Source organism: Balaenoptera borealis (assembly GCF_965194805.1).
Source record: "Balaenoptera borealis genome assembly, chromosome: 4".
Classification (NCBI taxonomy): domain Eukaryota; kingdom Metazoa; phylum Chordata; class Mammalia; order Artiodactyla; family Balaenopteridae; genus Balaenoptera; species Balaenoptera borealis.
The window spans coordinates 146,009,890-146,034,007 of record NC_138861.1 but is presented as its reverse complement, the minus strand read 5'-3'; the positions used below and the strand labels follow the sequence as shown (position 1 = coordinate 146,034,007).

At 51.0% G+C, this 24,118-nt stretch overlaps 1 long non-coding RNA gene across 1 annotated transcript in view; it reads left to right on the top strand.

Annotated features, from left to right (window-relative positions):
• Positions 1-827: 827 nt before the first annotated feature.
• LOC309628411 overlaps positions 828-24,118 on the top strand; it is a 33,819-nt gene continuing 10,528 nt past the window's right edge. Inside the window, exon 1 of the long non-coding RNA XR_014244508.1 lies at positions 828-14,243. This is a non-coding gene — a long non-coding RNA (uncharacterized lncRNA). The remainder of the gene's footprint in view (positions 14,244-24,118) is intronic.

Here is a 24,118-nt window from a genome sequence, read left to right as displayed (position 1 = left end):
AAGGACAGCAGATCAGCAATTCTTCAGGCATCCCCAGGTGGGAACACCACTTCCTTGCCAGGTGCCCAATGGTCCCGCCTGCTACCATCACTCAACTTGATTAGAGCGATTTACTGGGAAGCCAGGTCGTCCTCAGAACTTTGCATGACCAGTAGGGCTCACGTATTCATCTGACTTTGATTCAGTGCCTAGTGGCACGGAGCTCTGTACGGCCCTCCCTGCTGCCCCAGGGCCCAGGGTTTATGCCCAGCTCGTGTCTAAGGTGGGACAGCCTGATGCACCTCTTTCCACTGTGGAGCAGACCTGCGGGGGGGTCAGTAAGTGGCCTGAAACATCAGGGCTAAATCCAGTCCCGACTCCACTGTGTGACTTAGGGCAAGCTACTTAATCTCCCCGAGCCCAATTCCTCTTGGAAAATGGCATAATTCATCACCCTGGAAGAGGTTAGTCAGTGTCAGTGTCGGGCTTAACACAGGAAGAATATTTTCCGCCCATCTCCAAGGAGGTGGGCCCTTTCTCACCTGGCTCTGGGTACCAGGGCCACAGCATCACCCTGGACAGAAGCCCAAGACCTTAGGAGGCGACCCGGATGGCAGACCGAGCATTCGCAAAGATGGGAGCTGCCTGGTGAGGAGGTCTCAAATGTGGAAACTGAGAAGAATGGACTTGGACGAGCATAACCTGTGCCAATGAGCTCCGCCTGCCCCAGGGGAGGGTCTTACAGGAGGAAGGGCAGGGATCCGGAGGACAGGGAGACCTCACAGGCTCAGGGCTACGAAAGGAAAAGCCGGCAATCTCTGATGGGTCCAGGATCCTCTCAGAGAGGGGCCGACGGTGGGAACAATGACCCTGAAAGCCCTGAACCTTGGTCTCTGCCCATATCTGCTCCTTGTCGGCTCCAACTGGGGCTCTGCACACAGATACCAAAGTCCCGGTGCCATGCCAGCCGGATGGGCCACTTCTGCCAGACCTGGGAGAGAGGAGAGGATGGCCGTGCTCTCAGGATGCAGGCCCACCGTGCATCAGGAAGCCTCCTGGACGTGCGTGACCGGCCACCCCAGATACTTACTCTGAATGCACTGGGCATGCTCTGGGGAGAAACTAGTACAGCAGGGACCTCCAAGAGAGAGGGAAAAAATCCTCACCTGAGTCGAGTGTGCCGGTCCCTTTATGTGTCAGCTCGGCCAGGTTCCTCTCCCCAGTTATTAGGTCAGACTCGAGGGTGGGTATTGCTATGAATGCATCTGTCGACGTGGTTCCTCCTACAATCAGTTGACTCAAGTGAAAGAGGTCGTCTCCATCACGTGGGTGGGTGTCATCCAATCAGCTGAAGACGTGAAGAGCAAACGTGAGGTTTCCTTGAAAAAGAAGAAATTCTGCCTGTGGACGCCGTTCCTGCCTGTCTCCAGCTCACAGGCCTGCCCCGCAGATTTCAGACACGCCCAGCCAGACCCCACAGCTACGTAAGCCCCTTCCTTAAAATGAATTTCCATTTCTCTGCTGAACCCCGGCTGACACGGAGGAAACAGATGTCCAATTCCAGGTTCACCTCCCCTTCCTTCTTTCCATTCCTTCCTCGGAGACCACGATGCAATAGACACCGTACTAGACCCCAGGTACGTGATGGTGAGCACAGCCGACACCTTCCAGACCAGCAGGGAAAAGACACACGCACGGTGTAAGTGGCGATTCCTGCCTCTGTGGTGCGCCGTGGCTCGTGGAGTTGACACATCCCTTCCTGACTCCGCGTTCAATGACGTCACGTTGGTGACTTGAAATTGGCTGTGGTGTGAGTATTTACACCCCGGACATTGTCAGATGCTGCGAATTAGGACTCTTCCCACCCAGCCCTGTCCCCCCCGGCTCACCGGTGCACCACTTGAATATGACAAGGGAACAACTTAGATTAGGAGCTGGGGGGAATCAAGGGAGGCTTCTTGGGGTGAGTGACATCTGAGTGAGGCCCAAAGACTAATCGGGAGTAAACTAGGTGGGGAGGGAAGGGAAGAGCAGCCAGGCTGAGGGACCAGCATGTGCGGAGGCCCTGAGGAGAGAAAGAGCTCTGCTGTCTCATCACCATCTCACTTGTCTGGGTTTCCCTCCAGACTGGGGGCTCCTGGCGGGGGGATCTGCGGCACCCAGTAGAGCCACGCTGAGCTGGGTGACCTCGGGCTCGTCACCATGCCAGGTTTCCTCATCTGAAAACTGGCGGGGACGGGGGGTCGGGGTGGGGGGTGAGTGGCAGGAGCTGAGGGTGGAAAGGTCGACCTTGAGGTCAAGGTAAGGAGTGCAGATTCTTTTCCAAGGTCAGTAGGAAGCCACAAGGCAGAGACATGATCTGATTAATATTGTTAAAGCACCAGTGAGGCTGCCAGGAGGGGAGTGGAAGCAGGGGAGAGCGGCTGAGAGACTAAGAGCTGCATCCCAGCGGGGAGGGGGCAGCAACCCGGTCGGACAGACAATGACGGAAAAGAAGAGAAGTGGTTGGATTAGGGATTTATTTAGAGGACTGCTCGTGGGGCTTATAGATGAGAAAGAGAGGGTAGAGGATGCCACCCATGTTTCTGGCCTAAGAAACTGGGGGACAGGGGTACATTGACAGAGATGGGAGTGTGTAGGGGCATAGGTGTTAGGGGGTGGGTGTCACAGGCTCTGAATGGGCTGTGAAAAGCTGAATGCATTTCTGCTCGGGGCAGATGAAGGGTTAAGTCAGCAGTCTGCCAGACAGCCTTGGACTACTGGCCACTGGCTTGGGATCAGGAACAACTAACATATCTCTTGGCTCTGCCCTCCTGAGTCCTGGCCTCTAACCTAGAGGTCACCTCAGGGTCCAAAATAACTTGGGACTCCAAGCTTCATGTCTTCATCCCGGGCGTAAAGCAGGAGGAAGAGGAGATGGGCAGCTCTCGGTCCCCTTTTTAATGAGCTCTCCTTACCAACTTCTCCTACGGCTCACTGGTCAGAACTAGGTCACATGCCACACCTGGCTGCAAGGGAGGCTGGGAAATGTAGTCTTTGGTGGGACACATTCAAAACAGGGTTTCGTTGGAAGGGAAGAAGTGAGGCAGCAATCTCAGCAATACTGTCTTTCTCCCATGGCTCTCCCACTCCCTGGCTGAACAATTCCCCACACCCCTCGTGTGGACACGTAAAATTCAGACTTCTTGCTCTGACCTGCAAACCCTTCACCATCTAGCTTCTACTGCCCTGTTCCGCCTCTCCCCAGACCTCTCCTTCTCTTGTCCCCAGACCTGATTCTCATCCCAAGGTGAAAGTCACGTTGTGGTCACTCCATGTGTCCTCAGTGCCCTGACCAGGGCCTGGCACCAGACCAAGGCCAAGGTGTTCTGAAGGAATAGGTGTTGAGGTGCTTTCTAGGGCTGTGCACAATCCCAGGGTTATTAGCGATAGCGACATATAAGAAGCAGTTCTGTTTGGTGTCACCACTGTCACTGCGAGGTCCTCCTCCTGCAGATGGAAGCAGCCAGAGGGCTCTGAGAGATTGGGGTGGACGGCCGAGCCACGACCCCTCGACAGAGGGGCTGCCGGCTACATGGTCCCAGCAGGTGAACACAGCTCAGCTGCGGATACCTCTGAACCATACTGCACACTTAGGAAGCAAACAAAGGTATGTTTTAAAGGTTGACATTGCCGAGGCAGACGGCAGGATGGAGAGGCCAGTTTTGGGCAGAGATGCTTGCAGAGCTTACGGGGCCTCTCTAAGCAGCCATCAGCCCCTTATTCCTGTTCATGGTGAGGAGCTGTGGTCCAGAGAAGGGGAGAGGGAGGGGACCAGAACGGCCCAGTATGTGCCCCTGGGCACCAGGCACTGTGCACAGATTTCCAGGTGGTGGTTCATTTCTGGAGATGGAGAAACTGAGGTTCACAAAGGTTAAACAACCTGGTTGAGGTCACTAGGCTGACTCCTTCGCTTTATTTTATTTTTCTGATTCTTCGTCTCGTATTATCTTACCGCTGACTTTTTCTTCCCTCCCTCCCTCTCTTCCTTCCTTCTTCTCTCCCTCCCTCCTTCCCTCTCTCTTTTTTTAGGAATAATTTCATGTAGTCAAATGCACAGAACTTAAGTATTTGATGAGTTCCTCCAAACGTATACACTCTGTAACCACTGCTCCCATCAAGATAAAGAGCATTTCCACCTCCCAAATCCATTGCCCTCACATCCCTTTCTAGTCGACTCCCCTCCCCCTCCGAAAGCAACCCCTGTTCTAATTCCTGTCTCTGTGAGTTTGGTTTTGCCTGTTTCTGAACTTCACATGCATGGATTCAGGCTGGCTCTTCTCTTGTTTCCTTACAAATGGCGTGGGGAATCCGGGGCCATCTGGGGAAGGGCTGTGGTCAGGGGTTGTCAGCTAAAGGAACAAAAGGCACGACGCCGTCTGTACACTGCGTCCTTCAGCGCAACTCCCGCAGCAGGGCTGCATGCTCACATCACTCCTCTCCTTCCGGGCCAGCCGTGCTCCCAGCCCCCTCACAGCACTGACCCACTCTCTCCCTGGGAAGCGTTCCCTGACCCACCGGCTGCTGTGTGCTCCCCTTGCCCGGAACTTTCCTTCAACAGCCTCAACGCAGTCATGATGAAATCACTGGTGGTGTTACTTTTATTCAACACCTGTGTCCCCCACGCGAGGTCAGGTGTGTCATGGTCACATCACATGCCCAGGTGTAGCTTGCTGCAGTGCTTACACATCTTCAGTAAAGACTCGTTGAATGATTGATTGTAGGAGTGTGTGTGTGTGTGTAAGGGTTGTGCTATAGGAGAGAGGAAAAGGGAGTATGGGTGAGTGTGGGCCGAGGAACACAGAGGGGCACAGGGGCAGCCCTGCCTGGGGTGGCTTTAGGGCAGCACCCCAAGGGGTGCTTATTCAGCCTGGCACTGACCCTTGCTTGCTCCCTTTAAATCCTTACCAGCCTCCCTAAGGAAGTTACCTCCATCACTTTGTTTTATAGACGAGGAAATGTCCGGCCCGGAGCCCATCTATCTCCTGCCTCAAGACTGCTCTGAAGAGGCAAGGGAGAGGCCAGGATATAGAGGAGTTTTTGCAACAAAGACCAGAGAGTCGAACATCAAAAGATTACTTTTGGGGCTTCCCTGGTGGCGCAGGGGTTAAGAATCCCCCTGCCAGTGCAGGGGACAAGGGTTCGAGCCCTGTTCCAGGAAGATCCACACGCCTCGGAGCAACTAAGCCCGTGCGCCACAGCTACTGAGCCTGCGCTCTAGAGCCCACGAGCCACAACTACTGAGTCCACGTGCCACAACTACTGAAGCCCGCGTGCCTAGAGCCTGAGCTCCGCAACAAGAGAAGCCACCGCAATGAGAAGCCTGCGCACCGCAATGAAGAGTAGCCCCCGCTCGCCGCAACTAGAGAAAGCCCACGCAGCAACGACGACCCAACGCAGCCAAAAATAAAAAAGAAACAAATAAATAAATAAAATTTCCCAATTCATTCTGTGTATGTGAGGTTTAACAAGATGTCTTTAAATGAAAGAATAACAGGTATGATATTCCTGGATAACTTTTGCTCAACTCTTTTTGGCGCACTTTCCCAGGAACTGAGAAAGTGAAGGGCTCCAACAACGAGGTCACGAATCCCTGTGCAAACCAGGCGGTTTCCGTCAAATTGAGAAGAGTCTAACCAAGTCCCCCACTGACTGATCAGTAAAAATAATTCAGATAATGAATCATCATTATGTGATTTTTTTTTGAGGGGGTCACATATCTTTGAAGGAGTTCAAAGAATTAAGTGACATTTCTATAACAAAAGTGCTTCCCTTCCCATAGATGTATTTATATGAATGAATAATTTCCATGCTTATATCTATAAATACAAAAAAGAGGAATAAAACCTACCTTGAACCATGTCTCATTTTAGCTATAAGTAATATTCATCCGTGGATATCATGAGCTAATTCAGCCAGCAAGGCCTGGAGGGGGCCTCAAAAAATTTCAAGTAAATTTTTATTTTTATGTTCAATAAGTATCAGAATGTGTAACATAAGAGATTTTTACTAAGTATTTTGGTAAGGGTAACTCAATCCAAAAGTAAATTTTTTAAGCTCATAGAGCCTTGGAGTGAAAGGAGATTAATTTCAATTTATATAAGAATTTTTGTTAGAGAAAAACTAATGATTGGATAACAGTAAAATACTTTGGGCATACAAATATATGCTGTTAAATTAGGACAAAATTCTGGAGAGAGTAAAATGAAAATATAAAGCCACAGAGGAAAAGAAACAAAACAGTATGTTCGATTGTCAAAGAGCTTGTTCACAAGTTTTTAAGTGGAGGGTAAGTGGGGGTCAAATTTCTACAGAATTTAGATTCCATTGATTATATTTATTTATTTTTACAAATTTATTTATTTATTTTTGGCTGCATTGTGTCTTAGTTGATGCGTGCGGGTTTTCTCTAGTTGCGGCGAGCAAGGGCTACTCTTCGTTGTGATGCACGGGCTTCTCACTGTGGTGGCTTCTCTTGTTGCGCAGCACGGGTTCTAGGTGCTCGGGCTTCAGTACTTGTGGCACACGGGCTCAGTAGTTGTGGCGCGAGGGCTTAGTTGCTCTGCAGCATGTGGGATCTTCCCGGACCCGGGCTCGAACCTGTGTCCCCTGCATTGGCAGGCGGATTCTTAACCACTGCGCCACCAGGGAAGTCCCCATTGATTATATTTAAAAGAGTGAAGTAACAATTTTATTTTAAAATGTCAATATTTTCAATACTTTGGAAGTTACGTTATTTGCAACTGTGTAAATTTAGGGTAAAAAACTGAGAGAACCAACTTACACAAAGTTGAGAGAGTCAAAATATACAAGGGAGTACATTGGGGGTCCCTCGCCCACATTTTTTAAGGCTTATATGAGCAAAAAAGATTTGAGATCACGACTTGAAGGATAGCTCTTCAACAGCGGACCACACTCCCATCTCCTCTCAAATGTTGGTGTGTTTTTTTCTCCTGAGCCGTTTATTACTCAACCTGAGCTTTTTGAAAGGAGCCTGCACATGACATGCTGTGGAGGAGGGTCTGATCTTTTCAGGTAGAAAGTTGCAGAGTTGATCTTAACAAGTTCCAGAGGGTTTGTCTCTTTCCCAACCCTATTCCCTTGAAGAACAGAAAACCTCTGGGGTAATCTTATTTGAATCCCCAGGACCAACGTCAAGTCACTTGGGACAGGGAGATCAAAGACAGGCTGGCATCTCTGTGCAGGGAGCCTGCAGTGAGCTTCAGGGGACGCTGTGCTCCCAGGATTGGTGTGTTGGAGGCGACAAGTGTCTTGTCTTGGCCTCCTGAGCCCTCTGGGAGTCTTCTCTAGGTCTTCGTGCAGACCAGTGGGCGGTAGAATAGTTGGGCTGGACCTGAGGCCAGCTCTTCAGTGTTCCTGGCAGGGTTGCTACGATGGCCACTCAAGAGAGACCCTAGGGAGCCACTGTTACTGACTAGGAAACAGTTCCTTCTTTTTTTTTTTTTTTTTAATAAATGTATTTATTTTATTTGTTTATTTTTGGCTGTGTTGGGTCTTCATTGCTGCGCATGGGCTTTCTCTAGATGCATCGAGCGGGGGCTACTCTTTGTTGTGGTGTGCGGGCTTCTCATTGCGGTGGCTTCTCTTGTTGCGGAGCACGGGATCTAGGCGGGCGGGCTTCAGTAGTTGTGGCGCGTGGGCTCTAGAGTGCAGGCTCAGTAGTTGTGGCGCATGGGCTTAGTTGCTCCGCGGCATGTGGGATCTTCCCGGACCAGGGCTCGAACCCGTGTCCCCTGCATTGGCAGGCAGATTCTTAACTACTGCGCCACCAGGGAAGTCCAATACTGTTTTTTTTTTTTAAGACCATTCTCTTAGTACTTTTTAAAAACTTAAGTCAGCATTGTCTTCCAGTGTTAAAGGCACCCCCTCACCTCTGCATTGAACTTAAGGTGTCAATCAATACAAAGGAATGGAACATACATCCTGAGACAATTTCATTGTGTGTAAATTCATACTATTTTAATTTTTTATGCAATCTGATGAGGAGATGAGCTCAGATTTAAAATTCTTCAAAGCACATTTACTGTAACAAGAATTGTTACGTGTTAATACTGCAGTTTTCAATAAAGATTGACTACTTATGTTGCAAAAAAAAAGAGCAGACCACAGAAGGATGAGCTCGTTTTCCTGAAGTCCCTTCAGTCAGGACTGTGATTTGTGCTTCGTGCTTCTTTGCTTTAAAGCGCGCAGGTGATGCTTGCCAATGGGAGTGTCAGCTGAGAACACGTCTGCGAAGCGCAGGGGGAGGTTGAAGTCAGCCTGCTCTGGACCGGCCTGGCTCTCCTGCAGCGCTGCTGGGCCACAGGCTGGCTGTTGGCCTTTGCACAGGCAGGCAGGCTGGCCGGCAGGGAGGAAGGGCCACAGCCAGGCCCGGTGCTGCTCCTGAGGTAGGCAGCGCTCCTGGAAGCCTCCTGATCTTCTAGGCAGGATTGGAGTCTAGTCCCTACTCTTGTTGCGATGGAGGGTGAGAGGTTGATTTTCCCAAAGGACAGCCGAGCAGATGTTGGGAAGATCACCAGTAAAGGACATGCGGACCCCAAACTTCTGTCTCTGCAAGAGCCACTGGCTTCCTCTGTGCCAGGGACTGACCTAAGTGCTCGTACCTAATCCTCAAGCAGCCTGGGAGGGCGGAGTGATTGGAAACCCAGGCAGCCTGATTCCGGGCCACGTCGTGTATGAGGTGCCACCGTGACCACAGACACGTTCTAGCCTCCGAAGGGGCGATTTAACCCTTACCTCTTCTACTTAAAACTCTGTGATCTGGAGTGAGGCATTAACCCTCTCCGACCCTCAGTTTTCTCATCAGCAAAATGGTCCAGGCAGTGGCAGCTGCTCTGCCTGGGAAGGACTCTGCCATATCAGAAAAGTTTGTGCCTAAAATTAGAAGGCTGAAATCTCAATTTTGACGTGTCGGATAAGATAACATAGGAGGACAAACCACACTTATTTTTGTGGCTTTCCTAGTTGGCTCTGCTTGGAACACTGTCTGGCATTTTCCATGCCTGGGGCATCCCCAGCTGCCTCTTGGGGCCTGAGAACCTTTCCTCCCAAACCCCAAATACCATAGCAGCTGCACCAGGGCTGGCAGCCATTTGGATGATTCCCAGGTGGCCTCTTTTGGAAATTTATGGTGACTGGGCAGGAACTGCGTTCCTGCAATGGGGAGAATGAGGCCTGTCCTAGAGAGGCGGGGGTGTGGTGAGGGCAGTGGAATCCAAGTCCAGAGACCTGGGTCTCGCCCTACAAAACCACTTACTGTGTCATCTCAGGTGGGTAGCTTAACCTTTCCGAGCCTCATTCCTTCACTCAGCTATCCTCAAGGCTGAGCCCTGGGGACTCAGGAATGAGTCAAACAGGCCCTTCCCTACAGGCCCTTCCAGTTTCATGGGAGAGGCAGCCAAGGAAACTGTAACAGGCAATGGGATCCTTCTGCGGCTGAGAGGCAGTGTGCCTAGACATCAGGAGGACTTCTTGGAGGAAGTGAGGTTGGGGCACCATTTTCCTCTTCTGTTAATTGAGAGGGCTAAATTAACTAACACTTTTTTTATTTCGGAGTAGAATTGTGTTTTAAACTACTTTATCATAAACGTAATACATGCTCCTGATGAAAAATTTCAAGAGAACCGATAGGTATTAGATGGAATGTCTCTTTCCCTGCTCATCTCTGGAAGGAACTAAGTACATTCCACAGTTTCTTGTGTAGCCTTCCAGAAATGTTCTATGTGCATGGAAACCTACGTGGGCAAAACATGAAAAGCCCAAATAAATAATAATAATGGCTCCTAGCTGTTGAGTGTTTCCTATGTGCCAGCCTCAACAATGATGCTTGCTCTTTTCAATTAATATCTCTGACATATTTCTTCATCCATAATCAGCTTTTCAAGATACTGCAAAAGTAGCCTGGGAGGCAAGTGAATAAACATTTCCCACTGCCTTTCTCAGAATTGCCTGGATCCCACTGAAACCTCCCTATGGTTGAGTTACTGTTAGCTCAATTTTCAGATGGGGAAACTGAGGCCCAGAAAAGCACAGTGGGGGTCTGAGTCCACACGGCGACCAGAGGCAATTCCATGCCTTGATTAACCAAGTGGGGCTCTGGGGCCAGAGGGAGGCCACACTGTCCTCAAGTCCTGGTTTCTGGAAGAGAGCAGGACTAAAGATAACCCAGGCAGGCGGGAGGCGAGTGTCAAAAGCCGCAGCTTCACTAGAAAGTGCAGGCCCGTCCTCCACCCGCAGGGGTCTGGGATCAATGCACAGGCCAGGCTCTCGGGATTCAGGCCAGTGTCCCTGCTCCCGCCCACCCAGGCGCCCACACATCCCCAAATGCGTCATTGTGGCTTCTTTGATTGTCACTGGCTGGGTGGCCCTGAGCCTGAGCAAGTCACTGGCCTTTCTTTTTCCTTTCTTTTTTTTTTCCCTTTGTTTTTAAATATTGAGGTGGGATTCATATAACACCAAATTAAATATTTCAAAGTGTCCAATTCAGTGGCATTTAGTGCATTCACAATGTGCTAATGCCCCCTCTATCTTGTTCCAGACATTTTCATCACCACCAAGGAAGACTTGCACCCTTGAAGTAGTCACTTCCCAGCACCCTCCCCGCCAGCCCCTGGCGGCCACGTGTCTCCTTCTTGTGTCTATGGATTTGCCTCTCCTGGACGTTTCATACAAATGGAATCATACAATATGTGGTCTTTTATGACTGGTTTCTTTCACTGAGCATCATGTTCTTAAAGTTCATCCATGTTGCAGCGTGTACGTCAGGGTTTCATTCCTTGAAACAGATAAATAACATTCCACTGTATGAATAGACCATGTATATTGTTTATCCATCGTTGTCTGCGGACGTTAGGGCTGTTTCCACCTTTTGGCTACTGTGAATAGTGCTGCTATGACACTGCCCTTTCTCAGCCTCTGTTCTCACATCCGGAAAATTCAGATACTAAAATTACCACCCCCCTCCCCACTTGGGGGGGGAAGGGCAGTATAGGGGTAGGGGATTAAGAGGTACAAACTATTAGGTATGAAATAAGCTACAAGGATATATTGCACAACATGGGGAACATAGCCAACATTTTATAATAGCTATAAATGGAGTATAACATTTAAAAATTGTAAATCACTATGTTGTACACCTGAAACTTATAGAATATTGTACAGCAACTATACTTCAATTTTTGAAAAGTTTAAAAAAAAAAAACCTACCTTGTGGGGTCCTGGGGAGGATGAAATGAGTTGTGGATGTAAAGCCGTTACCTGGCACGCCGCGACACTCCACTACAGCTTCTGTTGGGTGTTTACTGCACAACCTAACATTGATTGAGCACTTGCTGTGTACTGGTCTCAGCACTTACCTGTTTTCAGTCATTTATGGACATGTTTTCCATTCATTCATTAATTCCTCCAGCAACGTTAGGAGGTAGGTCTCAGTGATCAATTCCACTTTATAAAACACTAGGCCCAGGGGAATTCCCTGGCGGTCCAGTGGTTAGGACTCGGCACTCTCACTGCCGAGGGCCCGGGTTCAATCCCCGGTCGGGGAACTAAGATCCCACAAGTTGCGTGGTGCGGACAAAAATAAAAAATAAAAACAAACTTTAAAAAACAAAACAAAACAAAAACTAGGCCCAGAGAGGTCAGCTAATGAGCTGCCTGTGGAGGCAGGATCTGAACCCAGACCACGTGACCCTGAAGCCTCAGCTGGTCTACACTCGTGGGGGGTTGACACAGCTATCCTTAGTGACATCGCCTCCCGGCTGGGGACCGTGAGACACTTTCACTTTCTTTTTTCCCTTGGGCTTTCTCTGTTCCACATCTCTGTAAGTGCTTGATTTGTTTTTTTTGTTTGCTTTAAATTTTATTTATTTATTTATTTTATTTTTGGCTGCGTTGGGTCTTAGTTGCTGCGCGTGGGCTTTCTCTAGTTGCGGCGAGCGGGGGCTACTCTTCATTGCGGTACGCGGGCTTCTCATTGCGGTGGCTTCTCTTGTTGTGGAGCACGGGCTCTAGGTGCACGGGCTTCAGTAGTTGTGGCACGCGGGTTCAGTAGTTGTGGCTCGCGGGCTCTAGAGTGCAGGCTCAGTAGTCGTGGCGCACGTGCTCAGTAGTTGTGGCACACGGGCTCAGTAGTTGTGGCTCACGGGCTTAGTTGCTCCGCGGCATGTGGGATCTTCCAGGACCAGGGCTCGAACCCGTGTCCCTTGCATTGGCAGGCGCATTCTTAACCACTGAGCCACCAGGGAAGTCCCGCTTGATTTGTTTTTACAATGAGCAGATCATAATTTTGTAATCGGAAAGAATCAGGAATGATTTTAGATGCTGGCATGTTATATGTCATGTGAGAAGAGCTGAACCCCAAATTCCAGGTACAGCTTGATCTCAACCGTCTTGAAAAGTGTACCGGAAACACCCGGTGTGAGGTGGGGAGGGCCTGTTTGCCAACATATTAATAAGGTTTGTCTCTGGGGGTCTGGATGGGGTGATCACGTGATTTTTCATATGAGTTTGGTCTCCTTCTAGCTTTTCCAACTTTATTTTGATGACAAACAAGTATCGCTTTTATATTCAGAGAGAAAGTGATTCTAAAAACAAAAGACAGATTTTCTCGGCTGGGACCCATGGGTGTTTCTGCTTTGGGTCCCGCCAGGCAGGTGGGTTTGATCTGCTGGGAACAGTCCAGGGAACTCATGGGGAAGCTATCAGATGGGGGTTCCAGCGTCGAGGGACATGCCCAGGGACTGCCAGCCTGACGCGGCCACTTGTCACCTCACCCCCGCCCCAGGGATACAGAGAGGACACTGCAACCCCAGGGCCTCACGCTCAGCACCTAGAGCAGGGGCACCTCACCCCGGGCTGCCCCCCCATCCCGGCCACCTTGCCTCTGCTTATGCACTGCTCCCACCTGGCATCCCCTCCCCCCTGCATCGTCCAAACCCTCACTCTCCTCAGGCACAATCTGCGAGACCCGGTGGAGCACTGAACAGAGCCGCCCACCTCTGAAGGTGTTTGTCCTGGCTGCGGTGGACGAGGTATGTCCGCAGCTCTGTCCTTCCTACCTCCTGGGGAGACAGTATTGCCTGTCCTGATCACGCCTGTGTTCCCGGGTTCTGGAACTGGGTCCGGCACCCAGGAGGTGCTCAGTGCATGCTGAATGGGTGGTATTGTCCTATTCTTATTCTAGAACGGAGACATCTGAGGCCCAGGGAGGTTAAGCAACTTGCCTAAAGTCACACAAGCAGAAGGATGCTGGCCGATGGAGGCTGGACTGTCACATTTGACACCAGTGCTCCTGGTCCCCACGCCTGCCCTCCCTGCTCTGGGTTCTGATTTCCAGGGGGAGCTGGTCCTCGGTGATGAACAAAGGGCTTTCGTGAAGGAGATGGGCAGCAGCACCGGAGGGCCGGAGTTGCAATCCCAGTTCTGCCACATGCTAGCAGTGTGACCTCGAGCAAGCTTCCTGACCTTTCTGTGCCCCCCCAACAGTTTCCGCATCTGTAAAATGGGTACAGCGGTACTACCCACCTTGCAAGACTGCCAAGGGGAGCAAGTGAACCATGCGTGGTCCAGAGTATGTCTGATGTCTGCTTATTCAAGGAAATTGAGCTTCTTAAGGGGTCAGCTGAGCTGCCGGGCAGAGCTGGGCACCCTGACCCATCACAGCAGAGGCTGTTGGATTCTGGGCTGTGTGGTGGCAGCCAGGCCTCCTCCCATCGTGAAGTGGCCATTGAGCCCCTCGATCTGACTGGACATCTCTGTAGCTCTCTCTCTCTCTCTGCGTGACCCACACTTGAGTCTGGAACCCCCATACCCTCACATGCCCTGATTTAAAGTGCCCCCCCCCAGGAAAAAGAGTGAGTCAAGCCGCCCAACAAGGTTGGGGACCTCTGCTGTAACCAGGACGGCCAGAGAGATGGCTAAACCCGTAATGACAATAACAGCAGGGTCAGAGCTGCCAGACTAATTCCACCTGGGGGAGTCCAGAAGCTTCCTGGAGATGGTGTCATTCGGCAGGGTTGCGACAGCTGGGTCAGAGTTTGACAAGAGAGCCGAGAGGAGAAAGAAGACTTCTCGGCCGTGGACGGGACAGGGTGTGCAAAGGCAGGGAGGGCAGAGGACGCTGCATCTGACCCCACGGCCACCTCTGCTTTGGCAGGACACCCAGGGCTGGCCTGACCTAACCCTGACAGCAGCTGCCAGGAAAACAGGTCAGAGCGGGATGGACCCTGGCGGCTTTGCACGCGAGCTTGGCTGGAACACGCAGCCCGAGAGGAGGAGGGGGTGTGCTGGGCAGGAGTGTGTGACCGCGCTGCTCCCCCGCTTCCCGGGGGCTGTTACTCCCACCCTGATGTCCAGGCCTCCCAGTGAGTTTGCAGGCAGTCGCGGCTGGCTGGCCGCCGGGGGGGGGGGGGGGGGGGGGAGCGGGAGGGCTGCCTCAGCGCCTGCAGCGTGGGTGGGAGGCCCTTCCCTGCCCAGCTGTCCTGACGCAGCTCCGCCCAGGAACCGGCCCGGCCTCCCGTGCGCTGGATCTGCCGCTTCCCGAGAGGGGGAATGGGCCCAGTGCGGCCCCTCTGAGCCTGTTTCCCTACAGCTCTGCAGTGAGCTTCCAGGGAGATAAAGTTTGAGAAAGTGCATGTGTTTATTTATCTTTTTAAATTTTAGCTTTTTGGCCACACCATGCGTTGTGCAGGATCTTAGTTCCCTGACCAGGGATTGAACCGGGGCCCCCTTCTGTGGGAGAGCGGAGTCCTAACCACTGGACCGCCAGGGAAGTCCCAGAGAAAGTGCGTTTAAACACGGGAAGCTCATCTGCAGAGGACCGTTGTTGCTGTTGCTACTATTATTATTACTTTGTTAGGCTTGACCCACGGGAGGCGTTTCATTCAGTGGGAGAAGTCAGACACATCTGGATTTGAATTCCAGTTCTGCTTCTGGACAGCTGTGGATCTGGACCGATGACTTCTTTGAACCTCAGGTTCCCCGTCTGTGAACATCTAGCACGAGTGCATCCCTAGGCTCTGCGGTGGGGGGGTGGCCGGCCTCCGGGAAAGGCCAAGGTCAGCGCAGGAGGGCAGGGCCCGTCTGGGGCAGCTCCAAGTCAGAAGCAGCGTCCTCGCGGTCCGAGGCCAGGCCACTGCCCTGGCCTCCCGAAGCCACCCCTGCCCCTGCCCCCTCCCTCCCCCGCCAGTCTGAAGCGCTAACTCTCATAACCCCTCACCCGTGCGTGAACCCTCGCATTTCACCTAGAAGATGCTGTCAGCACCCCTTATACAGACAACACTGTTGAGCTACTGCCGTGGGCAGGCCCCATGCCAGGCCCACGAGGCCACAGGCCAGGGGACACAGACGGACAGCCGCAGGCAGCGCCCTCCACCAAAAGGCAGGTGGGAGGGCCCGGGGGCTTGGGGAGGGGTCAGGCAAGGCTTTCCTGAGGCAGTGGCCTTAGGCTGGGCCTTGGAGGGCCCCATGGCCCCCCCATCACCACTTCTCAAATCCAGGTTCATTGTGGGTCCCCAGGGCCCAACGCACACCTGGGGTTTGGGAGGGCCCAGTGAGTGTTCGTGGAATAAATGAATGAGTGAGTGAATGACACAGGGTGGAGAACTTTTCAGTATCTTTATATCCGACTCAGAGTTCTTCCCAGGGAGAGAACTCAGCTCTGGGAGGTTACTTAGTCGGGCCTCTTAGGTGGTGATGGAAGCGTCAGGGGACGTTTGGTGACTGAAGGGTGGACAGTCCCCCTCGGCTACCAGGCCTTCCCCTCACTCACGAGGTGAGTGGGGCTCTCCCCAGTCTCGACGGCCCTCGCTGTGCTGTGTGGCCTCAGGCCATCCACTGACTCTCGGCCTCAGTCTTCCCACCCATGAGATGGGGTTGTGACCGCAGTGTGTCTGGGGCGCGCACGGGGCTCTGTGGGTGGGAAGGTGAGCAGACACAAGGCTGCGCTCCTGCAGGTTCTTGGTCTGGGCTCTCTGGAGCTCCAGGCTCCGTGGGCGGGCTCGTGGGGCGTCCAGAGCAGACAGCTCCCTTTCATTCACTCTCCCGGGCATCCCGGTGCCAGCTGTGCTGGCTGCCGGCACGCTCTTTAATTATCATGTCTGTCCCCACACCCAGAGTGGCCCATCCGCCTGAATGCAGTCATTGGGGCCCCCTAAAACCTGCGAACAGCTGGACTGTTGCCACCAGAGAGCCTGGCAGGGCCTGGGCCAGCCCTTCCTTCCAGGGGAGGTGAATGAGAGAGACAGACAGAGACAGAGAGACAGACGGAGGGGGGGAGGGGGGGAGAGGAGAGAGATGGAGGTCGGAAGGCCCACAGACAGGGCCGGAGACAGAGAGAGAGACTACGGGGCGCCCGGGGGTGGAGGTGGGGTGTAGGCGGGGAAGGGAGGAGGGAGAGGCGGCCTGGAGAGAAGAGCCTGGCCACCAAGGGTTGGCAGCCCCGCCAGAGCACACGGAAGCCTGGGCAGCTGCTGGAGATGGGGAGACCCCCTGCAGCCCACCAGCAGCCCCCTCCTCCCTGTTCCCAGCCCTGTCCCCAGCCGTGGAAAAGCCTTACACTCTCTCTCGCTCCCCAGCAAACACACACGTGCCCATCGACACCCTTCATGCACACGCGGCATTCACACACTCACACTCACCATCACTCACGACGGCACATGTGCCCGTGCTCAACTCAGCCCCACGTACACGTGGCTGGCATGACCTAGGGCTCCCGTCTGCCGGGGAGGTGAGAACAGACCAGGCAGGCACATGCCTGGGACTCTGTCCCCTGAGGCTGCTGGTGCCGCGGCCCACAAGTACCCCTGATCGCCCGGAGGGGTCCTGAGACCTCCTAGAGCTTCAGCAGGGTGGACGTCTGCCTGCAGGGGCTGCACAACCCCTGCTTCAGAGCTGATTCTGCCTCCCCCCGCCCATTCATTCTGCAACCCAGACGGGCAGCCAGGGCCCCAGCCTTCAGAGAGCCTCTACGCGGGGTTTCTGCGTGGTGGGCCCACTGCCTTGTGCGACCCTGCAGCTCCCTGTTGGTCCCCGTGTGACATGCAGCTCCCGGTTTACGCTGGACACCAAAAATCCACTCCCAACAGGATGGTGGACGGAGGATCCGTGGACAGCCTCAGGGGATCCGGGGAGGGGCGGGCAGAAGGGGCTTCCCAGGACAGCGGCACGGACACGGCCAAAGGAGCAGTGCCCACCATCCACGCTGAAGACGTCCAGACGTGGACGTCCATCTGAGTGCGCCGCTGCCGTGGTCCGTACCTGGCCACCCCTCTCTGCCCTCTGCCAAATTCAGGGCGGACCAGGATTGCCAGGTTGACCCCATCCCACCAGCCCTCGACCACTGACAGCTCAGAATATCCTGCCTTGAGTGGACAAGTGAGCTCTCTCACTTCTATTTTGATTAATCATATCTGTGAAAATGGATTTGTAACAGTTACAAAATCCGTGCAGCAGAACAACTCAAGATGAACAGTCAGTGAAGAGGGTTCCCAGTGCTCTGTGCCTCGAGAATCACAAGATAAACTCAAGGCTGTCATTTGGGTACATTCACAAACTGTTTTCCTACATTTACTTTTTTAAACCGTACTTTTAATTTAGGTATAATTCACAAAACATAGAATTTGTTATTTTAAAGTACTGTACACAGTTCGGTGGTTTTTGACATATTCACAAGTCTGTGCAACCATCACCACTGTCTAATTCTAGAACATTTTCATCACTCCCAAAAGAAACCTTGTACCCATTAACAGTCACTCCCCATTCCTCCCTCCCCCAGCCCCTGGCAACCACCAACCTACTCCCTGTTTCTATCGATTTGCCTATTTTGGACATTTCTGATAAAGGGAATCATACAGTCCGTGGCGCTTTGTGTCTAGGTTCTTTCACCGAGCATCAGGTTTTTGAGGTTCATGCACATCTTCATATGTGTCAGGATTCTGCGGGAATACTATCCCATTGTATGGCTATCCCACATTTTGTTTACCTATTCATCTGGCAATGACTACTTGGGTTGTTTCAAACAAACTGTTAAGATACATTGTTTCAAAATTATTTTGGAAACAGTGTGCAGTTGACAACTCTCCTTTCTTATTTTCCCTCTCCTGAGGTCAAGTCCTTCCTATGTTTAAATGTTTTTTTCTTTTAGGAAATAATGGTGACCCTAGAGGAAAGTCTTTTTTTTTTTTTTTTTTTAATTTTTAAAATTAATTAATTTATTTACTTTTGGCTGTGTTGGGTCTTCGTTTCCGTGCGAGGGCTTTCTCTGGTTGCGGCAAGCGGGGTCCACTCTTCATCGCGGTGCGCGGGCCTCTCACTATCGCGGCCTCTCTTGTTGCGGAGCACAGGCTCCAGACGCACAGGCTCAGTAATTGTGGCTCATGGGCCTAGTCACTCCACGGCATGTGGGATCTTCCCAGACCAGGGCTCGAACCCGTGTTCCCTGCATTGGCAGGCAGACTCTCAACCACTGCGCCACCAGGGAAGCCCCGAGGAAAGTCTTTTTTTATTATTTATTTTTATTTTTTGGCCTCGCCGCATGGCAAGGCGGCATGTGGGATCTTAGTTCCCCGGCCAGGGATCGAACCTGTGCCCCCTGCCGTGGAAGTGCGGAGTCTTAACCACTGGACCGTCAGGGAAGCCGCTAGATGAAAGTCTTAAACAAAATGTCCTTGGTGGGGAGACACAGAGTCAGCAGCCCTAAATGGACTCCCAAACCTTTTCTCCTCCCCTGATCGGGAAGCCACGGGGCTGACGAGCCTGCAGATCTTGTTCCGTGGTGGCATTACCGATAGCTGACACGGGGTGCCTTCCCATTTCATCAGAGCTTCCTTGCCACGGTGTTTTCAGGAATCTGCGTCTGGGTGGAGACGGCCATTCCCAGCCTGTGGGGAAACAGACATTCTCTGTGGTCCTCCTCCCCACCCTGGAGGCTGATCTGTGCGGGGCAGGGGCTGGGAGGAGGAGACGCGATTATAGCCACTGAGTCACCAAGATGTGGGGAGGTCAGGCCTGCGCTTTCACCTGTGTGCCTTGTTCCCTGCCTGAGTCTTGTTGGCTCAGAATAACAAGAAAGGACAGTTGTCAACTGCATACTGTGCACCCGGGATAAGCTTAGGTCCCAGGTATCTGGGATCGGGCTGGAATGGTGGGAAGGTGATAAGGAAAGTAGCTCCATTGGATGTGTTGACAATTACACATACATAGAGTTTATTACAAAAGCAATACAATAAAGCACATCAACATTTTTTAAACAGGAAAAGAAAGGGAATTCCCTGGCGGTCCAGTGGTTAGGACACAGCACGTCCACGGCAGGGGGCACAGGTTCGATCCCTGGTCAGGGAACTAAGACCCCACAAGCCGGGTGGCACGTCCAAAAAATAAAATAAAAAATAAAATAAAATAGGAAAAGAAAGAAAAAATTCACCTCTCATCTCACCCCAGCAGGAGCACACTTATTTGCATTTTGCTGAACTTTTAATTTGCCTAAGAGAAAAACAAGATTTAAAAAAAAAACACTTAAAAAATTATAATAGCCTGATGTTGTGCAACCATCACCATTATTTATTTCCGCAACTGTTTTCATCATCCCAAACAAAAACTCTGACACACTGAATAATAACTCCCCACTCCTCCCTGCCCTCCACCCCACATAACCTCTATTCTACTTTATGCCTCTGTGAATTTGTCTATTCTAGGTATCTCATATAAGTAAAATCACACAGTATTTGCTCTTTTGTGGCTGGCTTATTTCACTTAGCATGGTGTTTTCAAGGTACATCCATTTTGTAGCATGTGTCAGAACTTCATTCCTCTTTATGGCTGAATAATATTCCATCATATGGATTGACCATGTTTTGTTTATTCATCTGCTGATGGATGCTTTGGCTGCTTCCATCTTTTTGGCTGTTGTGAATAATGCTGAACACTGTTGTACAAGTATCTGTTTGATTCCTGCTTTCAGTTCTTTTGGGTACATACCTAGGAGTGGAATTGCTGGGTCATCTGGTAATTCTGTTTCACTTTCTGAGGAACTGCCAAACTGTTTTCCACAGCAGCTGCATGACTAAAGGCCATTTAAAAAAATTTATCTTTAATATTGTTAAGATATCAATACTATCCAAAGTGATCTACAGAGTCAGTGCAATTCCCACAAAGATCCCAATAACATTTATTATAGAAATAGAAAAATCCATCCTAAAATTCATATAGAATCTCACAGACCCTGAATAGTGAAAACAATCTTGAAAAAGAACAATGTTAGACGTCTCACACTTTCTGATTTCAAAACTTATTATAAAACTCCAGTTATCAAAACAGCGTGGTAATGGCTTAAAGACAGACATGTAGACCAATGGAATAGAATAGAGAGCCGAGAAATAAAACCTCAAATACATGGGCAAATGATTTTCAATAAGAGTTTCAAGAGCATCCAGTGGGGAAAGGACAGTCTTTTTAGCAAGCGGTGTTGGGAAAACTGAATATCCACATACAAACGAAAAAGTCGGACCCTTATTTAACACCATATATGAAAATTAACTAAAAATGGATCTAAACATAGGCCTAAAATTATAAAACGCTTAGAAGAGAACATTGGGGAAAAGCTTTATGACATTGGATTTGGCAATGATTTCTTGGATATGACACCAAAAGCACAGACAACAACAAAAAAAATAGGTACATTGGACTTTATCAAGATTAAAAACTTTTATGCATCAAAGGACACCATCAACAGAGTGAAAAGACAACGCATGGAATGGAAGAAAATATTTGCAGATCATACATCTGATAAGAAATTAAAATCCAGACTATATAAAGAACTATTACAACTCAACAACCAAAAGTTCCCAAACAACTTGATGTAAAAATAGGGAAAGGGCTTGGTAGGTTTGATCTTCAGGTCCCACCTGGCTCTGAGCACCCTGGCTTTTCCAGTCATGGAGGCTTCTCCAAGAAGGAGGCAGCTGGCAAGAAGGAAGCCTGGACTTTTCCAGCAGGCTGAGTGCACCTTGCCCCCACCCCGGGCAATGGGCTGGAGGCTTTGAAAGAAAAGCGAGAACCCAGAGAGAGCTAGTGGGCTCCTTTGCCTGCCTCTCCTTGACTGGCCTGGTTCCAGCTTCCCCTGGAGCACTCTGCCCACCCCCAGCTGCGGGAATGGCTCTGTCACCCTGGCAGGGGAACCAGCCCTGGGATCTGAGCAGGGCTCATCAGAGCCGGGTGGCTGCCTCAGCCTCCCTCCAATACGGGGTGCCAGCTCCCTGGGAAGCCATTTCTTCAACAACAGGGACACCAGACAGGGGCCCCTGGCCTCCAGGTCGGGACAAACGAGGAGCTCATTGGAGGTGAGAGAGACGAGCGGTCCTTTCTGAGGTCCCTTCTGGTCACTAGCACTTCAGGTTTAAGCCAAGAGGAGGGCTTGTTTCTTGGATTTGATGTCAAGAAAGTAGCGGGTGGTTTGGAGAGATGCTTGGGATGGGCGATCCTAGGAGTGGCCGGACGGAAGCTGCAGCAGCAGGAGAAGGAGGAGGGGTGACTCGAAATAACAGCACGGATGCTGGCCGGCCGGTGAGCGCTGCGCCCTCATCGCTGTCTGTTGCTCGTCTCCACCCACAGACTTCTGCAGAGTCCGCCTCTGCAGAGAGGCCTCCCTGGCCACGTGGCTGCATTCCCCTCCTCCCTGTGGGTCCTTCGCTAGCACGATAGGTCCACTTGAGCAGCACTCTGTCCCCCCGCTCTTTCCTCGGTGCCTACAGCAGCGCCTGGCGCCTAGCAGGTGCTGGAGAAATACACACCTGAGGAACGAATGCATCCTGTGAAGGGAGTTTACCTTCAACAGTTTTTTCAGAGAGGCTGTGTAACTCCTCTGAGAGCACACAGCCAGAAAGAGGCAGGGCTGCGATTTGAACCAGGCCTCTTTCCAGGAGTCAGAACCTGGGAGCCCACTGCCGGGCTGGGTGGTGTCTGCACGTGCTTCTCTCTGTGCAACGTGACAGGACATCCTGTCATGTGCGAGCACGTGCACACGCTCCCGGGAGCCGAGCCCTGGGATTGGCAGGAGGTTCTGTGCTGTCCTGGAGGATGATTGGCCTCCTCCTCCCCCCTGCTGAGGGTTTATTCCTCCAAGCCTGGCTTAAGCGACACCTCTTCTAGGAAGGCTTCCCTGGGTGTCCCCAAGTCCCCTTCCTCCTCTAGACAGTTCTAGAATCTTGTACAAAGTCCTGCTAGGGCGTCCGTCATGGCGAATCACAAGTACAGCAGAAAGACTTGGGGCAGGTCTGCCTGGATTAGAATCTGGACTTGCCAGTAGCTGTGGGACCCTGGGCATATCACTTCGCCCTCCCCCCGCCCCACCAGCACGGCTCTCTCACCCGGACAGTGGAGACACTGGTACCCTCTCTGCCAGGGCCGCCATAACACAGGACCACAGAGACAGGGCTTAAACAACAGAAACTCATGTTCTCACAGCTTTGGAGGCTGGAAGTCCAAGATCAAGGTGAAGGCAGGGTTGTTCTGCAGCCTCTCTCCTCAGCTTACAGATGGCTGTCTTCTCCCTGTATCTCCATATCACCTTCTCTGTGTGTGTGTCTGGGTCCTAATCTCCTCTTCTTATGAGGACACCAGTCCTATTGGCTTAGGGCCCACCCTAGTGACCTCATTTTAACTTGATCACCTCTTTAAAGGTCCATCTCCAAATAGAGGCACATTCTGTGGTACAGGGGGTTAGGGCTGCAGCATCTGGATTTGGGGGAAACACAATTCAGCCCTTGGCACGGCCCCTAACCTGACCCTCGAATTCCCTATATAATGCCCCTGACAAGGGGTTTCCCCGCCTTGGCTTGCACACCTCCAGTGATAGGGAGCTCTGTACCTTCCCAGATGATAAGTGGTGGTGGTGACTTCTAGCGGGTGGGCGCCATCCTTCTGAGCAGCCCCGCGTGGAAGCTAATCCCTCTGGCCCTGGAGGAATGGAGAAGGCCATCTCACAGTCTTGAACAATTCGCAACAGGTTGGTTTCTCCCCAAACAGTGAGAGGGCTTGCTTGTTTTGGAAGACAAATTCAAAGGCAGAGACCTGTTGGTGGAGTTATCTGTGTTTTGTTATCTGCCTTGAGCAGAAGTGCTTTGGAATACCCAAACAGCATGATGCCTTGTTTGCACAGATAAACGTCAAGTCTGCAGCCAAAGGAGTTTATAAAAGAGCCACCTTGGGAGGAGGGCATGGTTTTAGGGGCGGCCACTGCGAAACTGCAAATTATTTTCTTCCCCACCCAGATGAGTTGGATTGTTCTTGTGTTATCCTAGCCAGATGGCAAAAGGCTGCCACTAGGGACGTTCTGATAGTCTTACGCGATTCAGTTTGGCTTTAAAAATCCATTCTCAGAGCTCAGCAAATGAAGCAATTTTTTTTACCCTGATGTCATTCTATTTTTACTTAAAGTTTTTTCACATTATAAATATCATACATGTTTTTTGTAGATAGTACAACAAAGCATAAAACAAAAATTACCTTTAATTCCATCTCCCAGGAACAATCGCTGTTAACATTTTGATGCATTTCTTGCATTTCTCTCTCCCTTTCCCTCCCTCTCGTCAAAGAATACAAAAATTAAAAAAAAAAGATTGCATTGTATCTCATATACCCACTAGATACGACAGATAGAGCAGTGAGTGAGACAGACAAGGGCCCACCCTCTTGGAGCTCAATCTAGAGGGAGACAGAAAATAAACATATAAATGAACTTTCAGGCTGTCTCCAATTTTTCCTCTGTTGCAAACAATACTGCATTGAGCATTCTTATAGCCAAGGGCCTGAATACACACATGCTGATTGCATAAAGATAACTTTCAAAAGGTGGAATTTAGGAGACAGGATGTTTTCCATTATTAAAAAAACAAAACAAAACTGTGATGATCATCTGTATGCATATTTATATTAGTAGTGTATGGATATTACCTGATAAATACCTCTTCTGCCTGTATTAGACAGCTTTCTATTATAGATCTGTAGATTCTCTGGATTAGAACAGATTTTGCAGCTTTCCTGCCTAGGCTAACCCCTCACTCCTCTTCTTATGCAGCTTTACGTACCT